The 17299-nt window shown below is 37.7% G+C and overlaps 1 protein-coding gene and 1 long non-coding RNA gene across 2 annotated transcripts in view; one reads left to right on the top strand and one right to left on the bottom strand.

Moving 5' to 3' along the window:
• LOC126831610 (adhesive plaque matrix protein 2-like) overlaps window positions 1-17299 on the bottom strand; it is a 56989-nt gene that overhangs the window by 37275 nt on the left and 2415 nt on the right. The gene's annotated exons all lie outside the window — the stretch shown is intronic.
• On the top strand, window positions 8962-11929 carry LOC126831617 (uncharacterized). Its single transcript, XR_008789235.1, has 2 exons — window positions 8962-10528; window positions 11807-11929. It is a non-coding gene; the product is annotated as an uncharacterized LOC126831617 (long non-coding RNA).

The raw sequence follows: 17299 nt of genomic DNA, 5'->3' as shown, positions 1-17299 counted from the left end.
TTTTTTTTTTAATTTTGCAAGGCTGAAAGTGTCCGTTAGTCGCCCATTAATTCATTGTCCACGTTTGTAACCCCTTTCGGGTCTAATATTGAAAGCCCTTAGGCTTAGGCTAGCCTTGCTTAGCTTAGCCTCGCTTCGCAAGTAAAGCTTCGCATCATGGCTTCGCTTAGCGGAATATAAATTGGCCCTGAGGCTTTTAGTCCAATCCTGACATTCACCATTGGCGCTTAGAAAAAGACTACAAGTAACGCCCGACCTCCGCATATGTCGTTTAAAATAATACTATAGGTAATTCAGACCACCGCCACTAGCGTTTAAAGTAACAATAAGTAAAGTTAGACTTTAGGTAACGTTAGACCACCGTGTATGTTGTTTAGGGTAAGACCCTGGCATATACACAGTAAATGACCCTCCTCATCACACGTTGGGAAAATTTGACAATTTTCAGTGACAAAATATAATATTGCTAATCACCCAAAGTGTCAACAAAAGGTATATTCTGCAAGTATGGATCGTGTGCTACCAGAACAAATAGTTCTGAAAAATACATATACATTTGTCAGCATAGTTCCACAATTCACAAATAAAAAACGAAAGAGAGAGAAAACCCTATTCCAATCTTAATAACGCAGTTAGGATATATATCAACATTTTTAACAACAATTTTATTGTGGAAGTTACGTCCTCACAATTCTGAAGTTTTGGATAGAGAAAAGTCTCGTTTAAGAAAAAGGTACATGTATTAAAGTTGAAATTTCATATTTTTAAAATTTATTAAAATAAATCCTTAAAATAGATGGTATCTATAAACAGTCCTACCTTATTAAAGAATAATCCTATTAATCCTATAATTCACTACTGCCAGTTGAGAAATTGGCAAAAATATCATTTTCATCTTCAAATTCAAACGTTTGAAGATAGCTACTCCATGGTGGTGAATAGAAAACAAGGGAGGTAATTGGGAGGTAATTGTGTTGTTATTTCCTGTGTAAATGAGTTTTAAGTGTGAGAATGACACCTATGATCGTATAATAGTGAGTTGACAACCTATTGAGCAAAAGACATAGAAATAATTATGTTTTGACTTTCTTAGAAAATATGAAATTGTAACTTTAAGGTTAGGGGTTATTGCTGTTTACAATAATTGCACTAAATTATAAATGTAATTAATAGCCTGAAGTAAAGTCTCATTTAAGAAATAAATTTAAAGATTAAACTACTTTGATAACAATAGTAAAATAACAGAATGTCTCGGGGATAGTTGGCGAACCTTTTTCAGTAAAAACGTATAAAATACTCGACAACAAGCAACATTTCACAGACTGTGTAGCTGACAGTAACAGCGTTTTCATCAACTTGGTTTAGTGACAGACGTTACCTGTAAAGTCGCTAGGGTAAGTCTGAATTGTTTCTTGACTTATATGTTTGTTATATTCGGACATGGGAGCCGCGGTGACTTAGTGAGCAAGACTTGGGCTCGCTAGTTTGGCGGTTTCCATTTCGCTTCCGGTGTTGGCCGATGAAATCAATAGGATTTTCGGCATGGGTTCGCCTTGTGAGTGGTGCACGACAGACGGACTTGGCGTATACGTAAAAGATCCCTTGATAGTTTAAATTCGGTATAAGAGTAGACGGTAGCGCAGCTATCAGGGTAAAATAGTCATAGCTGAACGGAAGGACGCTGAAACTCATTTTATTTTATATATCTAGCTTAACGGACCAGAGCCCAACACGACTTTAAATAGCTATTGGTGCTTTAGGATCTTTCCACCCGTCAGTAGAGAGAAATGGGGTTTAACGTCCACTCGACACAAACTAGGTCATTTCGGGACTAACACATAGTTCAATTTTATTTCAATAATTCGCTTGCGCGCCGGGGTCTTTAGCAGTGGGAGGACGCCGAAGGACCTCCGGGCTAGCGAGTCAACGTCTTACCAACTTAGCCACCGTGGCTCCCATCCATATGATAAAATATGTTGTATCAGAGGCTGAATTAGAAACGGGCGTGGATTTAATGTCAGCGCTATTCGTTAACACAGAAATAAAATCACAAGTCTGGTATTTATATAAATAGTAAACTGTTGTATTTTAAGGGTCTTTCTTTCTTTTCTCCAAACTAAGAGAATGAATACGTTATTATTCATAATGTTGACTGGTGCAGCGATTATTGCTGGTAAGTAACATGTTGCTGTTCTTCAAATATATATTTGTGAAATGAAATGGGGTTTAACGTCCTACTGTTCTGCTCCTATACTGGACATATATATTTGTACCAAACTACCTTTTATTTTTTCGGGGGTCAAGGTGGCTAAGTGGGTAAGACGCTGGCTCGCTAGTCTGGAGGAGTTCATCCAGATTTTTCGGCGTGGTTCCCTCTTGTCAGTGATGCAGGACGGAGGGCCTGACAAGGACAGCTGTCTAGTCGTTCGGATGTGACGAAAAACGGAGGTCCCGTGTACACATTGGCGTGCACGTAAAAGATCCCTTGACAGTTGGAATTCGATATAAGAGTAGGCCGTAGTGCCGCTGTCCGGGCAAAATTTCCCTCATAGCACACTGTATGGCGTATGCCCGTCTTCATTAGCCCAGTTCGCAGCAGAACAGTAGGACATTAAACCTTAAACCCCATTTGCTCGGATACTGATGCGATGTGAATTAAGGTTAAATGTAACGGTTAAGATCACACCGGTTCAAGAATTCTCACATTAAGCATTTGGGTAAAAAAGAAATTATTAAAACTAAACTTTAGGCCATCTTTACTGTTGAATTTGTTATTATTGATCTCACATCGGAACCTTTAGAGAGAGGGGGGGGGAGGTGTGAATGATCTGTGATCTGCAGTTCTTCCTGTAGAAACTGTAAGATATATGAAGGTACTGCCTTCAACTAACAGTACATCCAGTATAAACTGTGTAAGATATGTGAAGGTACTGCCTTCAACTAACAGTACATCCAGTATATACCGTGTAAGATATGTGAAGGTACTGCCTTCAACTAACAGTACATCCAGTATATACCGTGTAAGATATGTGAAGGTACTGTCTGATTCTGCCTTCAACTAACAGTACATCCAGTAGAAACTGTGTAAGATTTGTGAAGAATTTAGGGTTTGGTTTAACCATTTCGGAGCATATAACAAATGTTACATCCCGTAGATACTGTGAAAAATATATGAAGCATATGGCATGTTGTGCATTTAACTACCAGTACATCCAGTAGATACTGTATAATAATATGTGAAGCATGTGGCAAGGTTTAAGTTTAACCATTTCAGGGCCCTATCAATAAATAGTGCATCCTGTGGCCTTAATACTGGTTAGTTGACCAGGTACATGAATCATATGGTTTTATCTTTTCCAGTCACCGTACAAGGTCTAGAGTTTGATCAAACTACTCCCGTAGATCCCCCTGTTATACCGCCTATTGCCGAGAAGGATTGGTATAACATAATGACTTATGTCATAGAGGCGTCCTGCCATATTAAAATACGTGTTAGTGATTGTAACATAAACCTGTCGCTATCAATACCCGGCTGGAGATCTTGGTAGTATTCCTTATGTCATTGCGTAACTATAACTTGTTGTTGGCATGTCTTATCTAACTTTCTTTGTCTGATAAACTATATTGAATGTTAAACCTTCATATGATGCTTGATACATTAGACAGGTGTCTAATGAGCTCCTTTGTCTCGAATACGTTTATAAACTCAGAACAGAAACGAATCTTCAGGGCGGGTCCAGGAGGCCATGCTAGGCGGGTGCCTAGATCAAGGTACCTAATGGATACGACTCCTTCCATATAGTTAGTTCTACGGTCGTTTACATCACGATGTTTGTACCTAATATTGTAAGAAGCAGAATAAAACTATTATTAGATGTATATACCAGTGTTGTCATCCAAGAACCTGATCAAAGAACCAATACTGTCACATATAAATTGATGCCGTAGACCAGAGCAACGCTTGAAGTCTTATACCACTAGACGACCACAGGCCACAGATTTTAGTATACACGGGTAAGTCTTTTTCTAATCCTACCATGGCCGGTTAATAATGACATTGTGCTATAATGTATTATAATTTAACTGGGAAATCAGCAGTTTATCATCACGCTTTATTAAATATCATGGTGTAGTTACTTAATTTAATATAACGTTCAAGCTAGTAGTGGAACAGTCCTTAACTATTTGTAGGAAAATGACTAAAACAAAATTGTATATATATTATTTGTTTTAAAATGCGTCATGTTGTTTTTAAAAGATTATGAATTATCATTGGTTGTTTTGAACACATATTTTGGCTTTTAAATTTAGTAGTAGCTAAGTATTATTAGGCTAATAACTGCGAAGTGAAATGTTTTATGATTGTTTAATTATCTGGAATAGAGTTAAGCGTATCCTAATTGAGAGATATAGCTCTTTAATCACACGGTATTAACGGTTTTATCTCTTATAATTTTTTTTGTTGTTATTTTGTCTATATATATTTATGCCCCGAGGTTTACGGGAGACCCGATATTTACGGTAGAGAGTTTTATTTGTAATACCCCAAAGTTTTATTGGGAAATGCCCCGATATGTAACGGGAGAAGTTTATGTTAAGTGGTTTAACCCCAGGAGGGTTGTGCTCGGATTTAAGAGCGAACGTATCGTCTTATTTTGTGTTGTGTTTAAAAATTATAGAGATAAACCGTTAGTTCTTTCAAAAATATCTTATTTAAGATTGGTTAAATGTGTTCAGATCATTCATTATTCTTGAGATAAAACAATATGACTCCCTAATTTCAATTGTATCCATGTAAATAATACTGTAAATATCGTTAGATCGATATCTAAAGTCAAATCTGTTCCACTTGCTAATTTGATTAACTATTAATTAAGTTTACTCCATGATATATATGATAAGCAGATGATAAAACTTCGGCACGGGTGGCAGTTAATACTCTTCATATGCACATGTCATAACACGCCGTTTTGCCAGACGGTATGGAAAATGAAAAGACTACCGGTCAATAAGAAGAGCTGAACTAAACGGAGCAGGGAATATTCTGACCCCTCAACATTACTGGAACGAGGAAGGGCATCATATGTACCCCACCCCTACAGTTGGCTACGACAGTGCAGTAGCGGTCTAAGAAGATAATTACAGTAGTTTGTGTTCGCGATTCCACCAAATAATCGGTCTAAGAAGATAATTACAGTAGTTTGTGTTCGCGATTCCACCATTTATGTGAATAATAAGAGTAGTCTGTGTTTGTGATTCCAGGATCTCGTTTGGTTTTTTTTTTTTCATTGACTCGCGTGTGTGACCGATTGTGTGTATATAACTTTTAAGTTCGTGTGTTTTTCATTGACCTTTTCATTTTGTTTAAAGACATTTTTGGATATTATGACATTTTACATGTATATATAACTTTTAAATTCGTGTGTGTTTCATTTACCTTTTCTTTTTGTTTATAGACATTTTTGTATACGACATTTTACGAGTGTTGTTTGTTTTTATATATTTTTTCATTATTATTATTGTTGTTTATATCTTAATAAGAGTAGTAATTATCGACTCCATAGGTATCTAATTTTGTAATAGTCTTTAAAAGTTATTTCATATAATTCATAACTTTATTCAAACAAAGAGAGGTTATATAACATAATGACTTATGTCATAGAGGCGTCCTGCCATATTAAAATACGTGTTAGTGATTGTAACATAAACCTGTCGCTATCAATACCCGGCTGGAGATCTTGGTAGTATTCCTTATGTCATTGCGTAACTATAACTTGTTGTTGGCATGTCTTATCTAACTTTCTTTGTCTGATAAACTATATTGAATGTTAAACCTTCATATGATGCTTGATACATTAGACAGGTGTCTAATGAGCTCCTTTGTCTCGAATACGTTTATAAACTCAGAACAGAAACGAATCTTCAGGGCGGGTCCAGGAGGCCATGCTAGGCGGGTGCCTAGATCAAGGTACCTAATGGATACGACTCCTTCCATATAGTTAGTTCTACGGTCGTTTACATCACGATGTTTGTACCTAATATTGTAAGAAGCAGAATAAAACTATTATTAGATGTATATACCAGTGTTGTCATCCAAGAACCTGATCAAAGAACCAATACTGTCACATTGGCCAAATTATCGGGATACAGGGGGATACCCCATTTATAAGTATAAATACGCCAGAGCAGAGTGACGTGATAGATATTATGATAGATATTATGATAGATATTATTCGGGAAACAGAAACTGTGAAGAAACCAAACAAAATTTGAAGTATCTGGCCTATGAGCTAGCTGACTTGTCTGAGGCTATATCTGTTTTAGCTGAAAAAGGGTGAGTTGTCAGCCATTTCGTTATCTTTTCATGTGCTAAATCAGAAGACTAATCAATTAATACTGTCAGTATCACAAGTCCACAACATATATCAATAATTACACTTTTCTAATGTCGCTCAAAGATTTCTCTTTTTGTTTTAATTATCTTGCAGAGAAGGCAGACCTTATTACCATGGTAACACCGAAGAGATGTCTACTCCCTGGAATTTTCGGTAGTAATTAACTTCTCAACAAAAGACGACATATTTTTGAAAACATTTGAGAAATACGACAGAAAAGTTATATCAAATCAAATAAATAACCAGCGGCTGCCAGGCAGGATACGCCCACATTTCGAGAGATGGATAGAAAACAAGCTAAAACGAAAGTGATTTTTCCTACAATCAAGAGCCATAATTCAGGAAATTACAATTTGATATGTGCAAATATAGAAAGGAACCAAGATCTTTGGGTTATAAACTTACATTTCAAGTTTCAACAAAATCAGATAAAAATTGTGACCTCTATAGAGTCCACAACATTGATGTACCATATTTTTACGCTATTTGAGAACGAACGGCGGCCATTTTGTCTGTCAGTTTTGGGCCGATTTTCACGAAATTCGAACTCAACCGTCCTTAGGGTTTAACGGTGATATAATAATAAATGTTTTTTTAAATCGGATAAAAATTATGACCTCTATAGGGTCCACAAGCTAAAAACGCGATTTTTCGTACAATCAGGGGCCATAATTCATGAAGTTACGGTCCGATATGCGCGAATATCGAAAGTAATCGAGATCTTTGTGTTATAAACTTACATTTCAAGTTTCAACAAAATCGGATAAAAATTGTGACCTCTATAGAGTCCACAACCTTGATATATCATATTTTTACGCTATTTGAGAACAAAGGGCGGCCATTTTGTCTGTCAGTTTTGGGCCGATATTCAAGAAATTCGAGCTCAGCCGTCCTTAGGGTGTAATGGTGATATATTAACACGGTTTTTTAAATCGGATAAAAATTATGACCTCTATAGGGTCCACAAACCAAAAACGCGTTTTTGCGTAAAATCAGGGGCCATAATTCAGGAAGTTACGGTCCGATATGCGCGAATATCGAAAGGATCCGAGATCTTCGGGCTATAAAATTACATTTCAAGTTTCAACAAAATCGGATAAAAATTGTGACCTCTATAGGGTCCACAACCTTGATATATCATAGTTTTACGCTATTTGAGAACGAAGGGCGGCCATTTTGTCTGTCAGTTTTGGGCCGATTTTCACGAAATTCGAACTCAGTCGTCCTTAGGGTGTAACGGTGATAATAATACGTTTTTTTTAAATCGGATAAAAATTATGACCTCTATAGGGTCCACAAGCTAAAAACGCGATTTTTCGTACAATCAGGGGCCATAATTCAGGAAGTTACGTTCCGATATACACGAATATCGAAAGGAACCGAGATCTTTGGGTTATAAGCATACATTTCAAGTTTAAACCAAATCGGATAAAAATTGTGACATCTACAGTGTTCACAAGCCAAAAACGTGATTTTTCGTACAATCAGGGGCCTTAATCCATGAAGTTACGGTCCGATACATGCCAATATCGAAAGGAACCGAGATCTTAGGGCGATAAAGCTATATTTCAAGTTTCATTGAAATCGGATAAAAATTGTGAGCTGTAGACTGTTCACAAACAATTGTGGACGGACGTCCGGACGGACAGGGGCGACGACAATATACGTCCACATGAAAATGTGGGCGTATAAAAATAAAGAAAAGTAATATCAAATAAATATAAATAAAGAATCGTGAAATACATTGACTTTTTGTATATTTTGTTTTAAGTGCTGCTGTGCTGGTTAGCTAAATCAGCGTGGTTCGGTCCATTTATTCTGACTGATATTCACTATCAAACCACATGCTTGGTGTCGTACATGGGGCGGGGTATGCTTATATGAACATAAGCGTCCTAAAGTGCAACATTTTCGGAAGATTTTCACACGTTGTTTGGTCTAACTATACAAGTACATTTTCCAATGCCCCCCCCCCCCCCCTACCCTAACCACTGACTCGTATCAAGGCTATGTTGCTGGTAACGTATTACAACAAACATTAATGAATATTATAATTGGTAATTGGGGAGCTCGGTATGATGGGTGGGACTCGATGTGGGCGGGGTGGTTTAGTGGTAGATCCCCCTCTTACAGATCGTATTCCCGAGGAAGGACGACCCGATGAATTTCCCTGTTTTAATTATTTTAATAAGTATTATGTCAAACCAGAGGAACATCGCTATTATAAGTATCATTATGCCAAACCGGGGGGGTCGCCCAAGGGGAGATAATATTGTGAAGAAACCAAACAGGAAATGAGGCCGTGGTGTTAAATTTCTAGCTAGCTTGCTTCTGTTTCTCCGTCCCGACCATTTTCGGGTGAAAAAAAACCTACATCATCTAATTCTTCTAGTATTACTTTGTATTATCACGCAACTTTTCTTTTATCAATTCTTTGACGTTTGATAGAAAACGTAAATTAAATATGGGCTTACTTGTCAATGTGCAATGGTATTTGAATTTCGCGGTGACTCGGTTTAAACAGATCACGTGACATAATTGGCCAATCAAACATACACGACGAAAAGTTCAACAGGTCGTATGGTGAAAGGTCACCTGCTCTTTGTTTACGTTTTGTTATTAACGGTGCATGGCCGATGGATAGCTAAAGTAAAACTGCATACTTCGTGTACATTTTGTTAAAAACACTGAGCTAAAACCTTTCACTGCGACAAGCTGGGAAAAATTTAAGGTATGTGCTAACCAGTGGATCAAATTAGATGGAAATGGCGGGCTTGTGCCGGAGACAAATGCCGATTTGCTGGACAAAGCAGGAATGTGCAGACAAAACTCTCACTGAGGTATGGTATAGGCTACTATTTCTCACATTCCACGTTAACAAAACTGTGTATGAAACATTATCACGATTCCAAAATTGTTGAAGAAAGTGATGTTTAGAAACAAGCAGCAAAAAGAAAAAAAAACAAAAAGAGAAAGAGAATAAAATAATAGGTCTGGTTAATTTGTTTAAGGGGATCGGATCATATCTTAACATTTTCCCCATTTTCTTACAAATGCAAGCTGATGAAGATATTCTCCTAAATGCATGACAACCCAGACCAAGGACTACTCGGCCCAAGACCACTCAGACAAATAGAGAAGTCCACTCATACAAGACAGAAGACCACTATGTCACCATTATTGAGGTGAAATACAATGCGCAATACTCATACCCAAGTTGTCATGGAGAGAGAGAAATGGGGTTTAACGTCCTCTCGACACAAACTTTATCATTTCGGGACTAACATATGGTTTAATTTTTTTTATTTCAATAATTCGATTGCGCGTAGGGGTCTTTAGCAGTGGGAGGCCCCGGAGAAAACCCACAACCGGGGATTCGAAACCACACCTGTTGACTTAATGACAGGCTTTATGATACAGTACGCACATGCTAACAATTCGGCCATCCAACCCCCATGTTATGGAGAAAATTAGAACCGAAATAGATGAGTTAGTACAAGTGCACTTACTTTTTTTGAAAAAAAGGGGCATATTCTGGCGCATTCCTCCCTGGTTGCCTGACTGTAGCTGTGGAAATTTAAACCCCTCTTGTTAAACTCTATTGAACAAATGACAGGGTTAGGGTGACTAGAGATCAAGCACCAAACAAAATTTTCAATGTGAATGTAAATCAAGCTGCATTACACTTTTACAGATAGATCAGTAATAGATGTACTTGTTACAAGTGAAAACTTTCTTGTATGGATTTGTGTATATTGTTCGAATATAAAAGTGACACCCAAACATATGCTGACAGTGACATTGATTTTAATAGCGATATGATATTGATGAAATTATGTGAGTAGGCCTACACCTATATACATGTACTTTTGTAAGCGGTTTACATTTTAAATATGTTTTACTTAAATGTACTGTACATGTCAATAAATTTTCATATTATATTTTGTCACTTTATGCTTACTATATGTTTTTATTTTACTTTTTTATTCTAATTCATTTCCGACGGTTTCCCCTTGTCAGTGGTGCAGGCGGAGGGGCTGACAAGGCACAAGGACAGCAGTCTAGTCGAGGTCCCGTGTATACATTGGTGTACACGTAAAAAGATCCCTTGGCAGTTGTAATTCGATATAAACGTAAGCCATAGTGCTGTGCCCAGGCAACATTTGCCTTATAGCCCACTGTATGGCGTAAATGCCCATCTTCATTAGACCATTTCATTTCTAATTCATTTTACTATAACCATTTTACTTAGGTAATTACGGTTTGTTTTTCTCTTATATGTACTTTTATTTACTGGTTGGTATATATCTTTCAATTTTGTACAGTGTATATGGGCACAAGACCTGATCTCTGTGTAAATACATGTATTCTGTGAATATAAGAACCTGAACAGCACATTAGAAACCGTTCTCCAGTATTAATACACTTTATAAATGATGATGTTATTATTATTATTATATACATTTTTCATTAATACTAGTGGTGTATGGTATTGTTGTGTAGGAGGAAATTTATATAATTGCATTTGTTTATTTTTTTTTTTAAATTTCTTTCTTTCAATAAATGTAATTTTATAGACCGGGAGCCCAGGGGGTCAACCTAGCTGAAAAGTGTACCAATTTTCTCCTATATGGTATCAATGTATGTATATCTGGTATCATCAGAATGTAAGTCTGCCGGGTTTCTGGTGGTGGGTGTGGTATTCCACGCCCTAAATGCCATGACCCCCAACTAGGCTATATTAGCCCAAAAGTGTACCAAATGAAAATCGTACAGCAGTTTACCGTACATCTTCAGGTATTACAAAAACACTCTGACAGACATTTCTAGTGGTGGGGTACCCCTGGCAGAGCTATGTAATTGCCAGACATTTGTAGTGGTGGAGTATCCCTGACAAGAAGTATCTAATATTTAGACCAAAGCTAGGCTAGATTAGCTCAGATCTGTACCACCTAAAACAGCTTTGCAGACACGCCCCCAAAATGCCACGCCCCAACTAGGCTAATCTATCCTAGTTGGAGGGCGTGGCATTTTGGGCGTGTCTATTAGGGGTAATCTACCGCACAAACAGTCTGGCAGTGGTCATTCATGATTTGTCTCGTGGTAATGAACAACTCCAAATAAACCCGAAAACACATAGTCTTTAAAACTATTTTCTTTCAAAAGGAATTTAAAAGAGCTGATAACGGTATTTTTTAAAACTATTCTTTTTACCAGTATAAAATGATTCTTTCAAAAAGCATTTGAAGCTGAGCAAATGTATAAATAGCATTTTTATTTTTATTTTTTTTAATTATTTGTGTAATTTTTCTTTTGATCTAACCTCTTGATGGAATAAATATAATTTTATATAATTACACTTTCCTAATAATGCTGAAAAATATATCTGTTTGTTTTTATTCATTTTGTAGATATATGGACAATGTATGGGGGTAGCAGTAACGACATCCCATAACAATAGCCACCATTTGAAAACGTTTTTAAACGATCTAGGACAGCAAGATTAAATATAAATAAATAGTCATGATTTGAAATGAGTTTTCATGTATTTTTTTCTAAAAGTGTTCTACTATAATTTCTTTGGTAGTTATTTGATAATTGAAGATAGTATGAAATGAAATGAAATGGGGTTTAACGTCCAACTGGGCTAGTGAAGACGGGCATACGCCATGAGGGAATTTTGCCCGAGCAGCGACACTATTCGTTTTTTCGTCCCATCCAAACGACTAGACAGCTGTCTTTGTCAGACCCTCCCGATGAACTTTCTCGAACAGCTGACCTCCAGGCTAGAGAGCCAGCATCTTACCCACTTAACCACCGTGGCTTGAAAATATATTAACACAAGGTACAAGTTTATGGATACACAATTACCGAATTTAATACCAGACAACTTTTCGACAAGGATACAGAATATGCAACAAAAATAACAAGTTTTAATTGTATTTGGAGGCCATCAAATATTCCAAAATTTTCTTGCGGGGTCCATACAGGGTAAGCTCCGATCTCTCGCAGAAGACCGGCGTCGCTGTCTATAAACCTGCCCCCTCCTAACTGTCATCGAGCCCGTACGCCTATGTTGTTAAAGACGAGATTGTCCTCGTCGAAACATCACTTAGTATTAAAGTCAATCACTGTGTATCCATAAAACTGTACCGTGTGTTAATGTTTTACAATGTTTGTGCCTTTCTTTGCTATATCACTTTACTGTGACGTGGATATGATCTTGCCACTGCAGTGATGCATACAGTATTAATTGCTTTTATCCCAGGCAGTATTCTCCATCTTCTGATATCCACCTTTCTAGTTAGATATAATTACAGGTGTCTTACATTAGATAATTTATGCTGGCATGAACATCTGATTCCACTTCTTATTTGAAGAGCGTATAGCTAACGAAGTACGTTTGTACTTTTTGGTTAATTTTATAGCTTCCTAAATTCAACACTTTTTTGGGGGGGGGGGGGGGGTATAAACTGTTCTTCGTAGGGGGCTGGGTACACATTTGGTGTGGATTTACAAAGAGGTAATTACCAGATACCCTGTAGCAATTCTGGCTAGCTATGCCGTGTATCGGTAACGTTTTATAGCAGGGGTTGTAAAAGTTGCAATCTGATTATAATACAGATCTATATTTCGTTTTGTTTTTTATACTTTCGATATCCTACACTATAGGAAGATCTGATAAGTTATAGCGATAGGTCACGTCAGGGGTCAAAAGACCGACTTATGACCCTATGACGTCAGACATTTGATTAACCAATCAACATTGATGTTACTAGTGGATTACCCACAGTTCCGTGCAAAACACGCCTAAAGCTCGCCGTGACACACCGTTTCATTGGCTTATCCCTGACACCATTCAGAACACGAGTTAAATAACAACTCTTCTAGATCCAAGTGTAGTAAAGACAAGTAAAACGAAATTTTGAACTATAAAAAACGAAATAGGATCTGTGTTTTAACCAGATTGTAAAAGTTGTTTTCGGTTTTACATCTCGTGACCTTTGACCTATGAAATTTATGAAATAGAACTAACCTGGAGAATTGTTACCTATGTAATACAGCTGTGTTGATATCCAAGTATCTGTGTAGTACAGTGGTGGTGCAAGCAAAACCCTGTCATCCGGCTCGCCAGAACCTTCCGCTACATTTGAAAATGTATGAGTAATTTTATCTCTAAATGAATTAAAAATCGATATTGTTTATTGCTGGGCCCAAACTCTATAACAGACGTTACATAATAATGTCCACGAAATAAAATATCGCCATCCAAAATTATGTCCCTTGAATTGATCATGATAAATAACAACAAGATGGTGACCTTTCTTGACTATTTTGAAGTGAAAACATACCTAGGGATCGAACACCCGACCTCCAGGCTGGCTTAACATCCACTCGTTGTTGTATATTGTATATATCGGTACATTTGTTTTATAATAGGCCTATATAATAAATTAAAGTGTTGGCAGACATTTTTGGCAGATAAAATATCCCAGGTGGCGGAAAAAAGTATGAACATTTCTTTTATATATTATCCATTTTGACGGAAAAGAATGAAATACAGTGTGAGCCCTGATTGCACGTATTCAAATGCGACCTGGAAAACTGAGACTACAACAACTTCCGAGGCGAAAAGTCGCTAATAGCGTGGTGTGTTAATTTCCTAACTTCTACTATTCAAGTTGCATTTTGGCTTGGTATGCATGTTGGCGCCTTCTTACTGACATCAATAAATACAAAAATATGACTAAGTCGAAAATCGACAAGACGGTATAGGCTACAAACCAAAATTAGGAAAAAACAAGGGGCGCTATTATCGCGGTGTGTTATTTCTTAATTTGTTATTTTCGAGTTGATTTTGGCTTGTATAGCGTGTTGGCGCCTCACATTTTGTCGTAACTTCTACTTTTCGACTTTTCGCGTTGTGAAGAGGCGAAATGTAGAAATTATGAATGGTAGTGATAGGCTTCCATAAAAATGGTCGGACGGTTCGTGATTTGATTGCAGTTAAAACATGAACGTATACTTTGATTGGAATGTTTGAATAAAAATAACTTAAGTTGGAAATTTCGAAAGTTTTTGCAGAATATAAATGAAATTAACCTTATGTACAACTTAAAAAAAAAAGAAAGAAGATTGTGGTTTTTGATTTAAAGATTTTCAACCTGGAATGACAGTCGTGTTAAAAGTTTACTCTGCCAGGAAAATAAATAATAATCCAGATTACAGGGTGACGATGATGAATGTTCATGAATTTAAATGACTTAATTATCCAGTTGACACAACAGGGCCATACCGCGACCAACCCAATGTTCTTGTGGTTTGTCGGACGGAATCATCATTCCGATGACGAAATTTGTTGAGTATGGTGGCTGATTGGTATAATGTCGTAATGTCGTGATGTCGCCTTTCATAACTCGACATCACGACATTTCTACCCGACATTACGACACCACAACATTTTTACCCGACATTACGACACTAAAAATGTCGTAATGTCGGGTAAAAATGACGTGATGTCGGGTAACAAATGTCGGGTTGTCGTGATATATCTTGGCCATGTTGTACATCTCTATATTCGTTTAAAAAACAACTTATAACACATTTATTTAATCAGGCTTTTAACTGACTCTGTATACAATCGTTAACATGTTCATAATCTTGTTGTTTATTTATGATTTTCCTAAGGCTAAGCAGAGATAAGCAATTTGATTGGTCGATGTTTTGGGACACAATAACCTTGATTCTAGCTAATTCTGAGTTTGATCATGAGAGAGAGAGAGAGAGAGGGGGGTTTAACGGCCACTCGACACAAACTAGGTAATTTCGGGACTAACATATGGATCAATTTTATTTCAATAATTTGCTCGCGCGTAGGGGTCTTCAGCAGTCGGAGGAAACCGGGGGACCCGGGGAAAACCCACGAGGTTAGACAGAAGACCCTACTCTTTGTCATGTACAAGCTTGGTCTGGAAACCACACAACTTGACTCAATGACTGACACACAGACAAGGGCGGCTTCATAATATGTTCACATTATGAAATGAAATGGGGTTTAACGTCCTACTGTTCTGCTCCGACTGAGCTAATGAAGACGGTTCACATTATGAATGTGGACGTATACAAATGGATACGAATGCAACTCAAACTGCACTGTGAGTGTCACAGGCGTACGTGGCCGAACTTGTTTGAGGGGCCAGCATATTTTCCCGACAAATATATTTTTTTAGAGTCCGCAGGCGACGAAGCTGTCCGCTAGCGGGCGCCGGAGGCGCTAAGCGTCCGACGGGGGGTCTAGGGGGCCTCCCCCATAAAATTTTGAAAACCAGACGGCTGTAGACGCGATTTCCAGGCATTTCGAATACTTTCTAGTAATTTGGAGTGGGTAGTAAATTATGTCAGTTGCAGCATAAAAACTGGTAAAAGTCATCTTTAAAATACAAGCTCTATTACTACGAAAACAAAGAACAAGTCGAACGATTTACTTTTGCCACATTTTTCATTTTATGAGACTTCACATTTTTTTTATCAGGGAAGGCATAAACAGATAGTTTATACTGCTTTTCAGATCACTTCTATCACTGGGCTCGTCCGGTGCATGGAGTTGGATGCCAGTATACAGGAACACAGTCAAGAACTGAGAAAGGCCATGTGTACGTGCTAGTTCTATTCAGATGGCGTACGTGTTCATCATTGACTGGACTGCTTTCTTTCCGCTTCCATATTATTAAAAATATTCAAAACCCGACAGACGGCGCGACGCTTCCCGACAAACTGAGCATTCATTCCCGACAAGACCATAGCCTTACCCGACAAGGCCCTACCCCCACCCCATTTTCAACAACTCCTCGGCTAATGACCGATCGCACAAGATCTCACAATTCTGAGCTCTTTTCAGATTTCTATTTTTTTTCATGAAAATATTTGGGGGGGGCCTCCCCCCCCCCCCCCTGCCTCGTTTGCCTATGGTGAGTGTGAATCTACTTCCACTTGATCAACCATTTTCTTAATTGCCAGTTTTTTGTTATGAATATCATCGTGGTCGCTTATAACATTGATCATGGAAGTCGACAACTCGACATTTTTACCCGACATCACGACATTTTTAGTGTCGTAATGTCGGGTAAAAATGTCGTGATGTCGGGTAGAAATGTTGTGATGTCGGGTTGTCGTGTTGTCGGGTAGAAATGTTTTGATGTCGCGTTATGAAAGGCGACATCACGACATTACGACATGATACCAATCAGCCACCATAGTTGAGTGACCTGTTGTCGACAATGTTCCTCTTCTTTCGCTAGTTTTGTAAACTGGACATCGATAGGCTGATGTTTCTTTTAAGTCGGACCTTTTGATTGGTTTAATCCACATCGGTTGAAAGAGGAAACAGGATTACAAATTATTGCTGAAAACCATCATTTTAACATGCATCCAGTTCAGAGAGCACTAGATGTGGGGCACGTGTGATAGAATACATAACTCTTATTTATTAAAAAGATATTTTAATGCTGGATAACATATTTACATGTACATTGTCATTGTGGTTAGATCTCGTAACATCTATGTAGCCTGTTCCCTCAGGTCTGCCAAGACCTCCTTCTCCCGGGGTCCAAGGGCAGACCGCCTTGCCCCAGGTCCGAGCCGAGTTCTCTCTAAGTCTCTCTCTGCGCCTCTTCTGTACTTCCCTGCCTGCTTGTAAACAAGGCTTTTTTTATATTGGCTAGGGCACGCCATAGTTAATACCATTAGTAATCAGAACAATGAAAACTAATTATTAAGATTCACACATCTTATCTCTAGACAATATGTGTTAATGCTTGTTACCTAAATCTTATATCATAACATACTTGTCTAAGACAAGCCCGCTATACATTGTTTGAATAACCCATTACATCTTATATAATACT

Source organism: Patella vulgata, chromosome 9 (genome assembly GCF_932274485.2).
Source record: "Patella vulgata chromosome 9, xgPatVulg1.2, whole genome shotgun sequence".
NCBI lineage: Eukaryota > Metazoa > Mollusca > Gastropoda > Patellidae > Patella > Patella vulgata.
The sequence above is the reverse complement of the archived record's forward strand: the minus strand, read 5'-3'. Positions and strand labels throughout refer to the sequence as shown.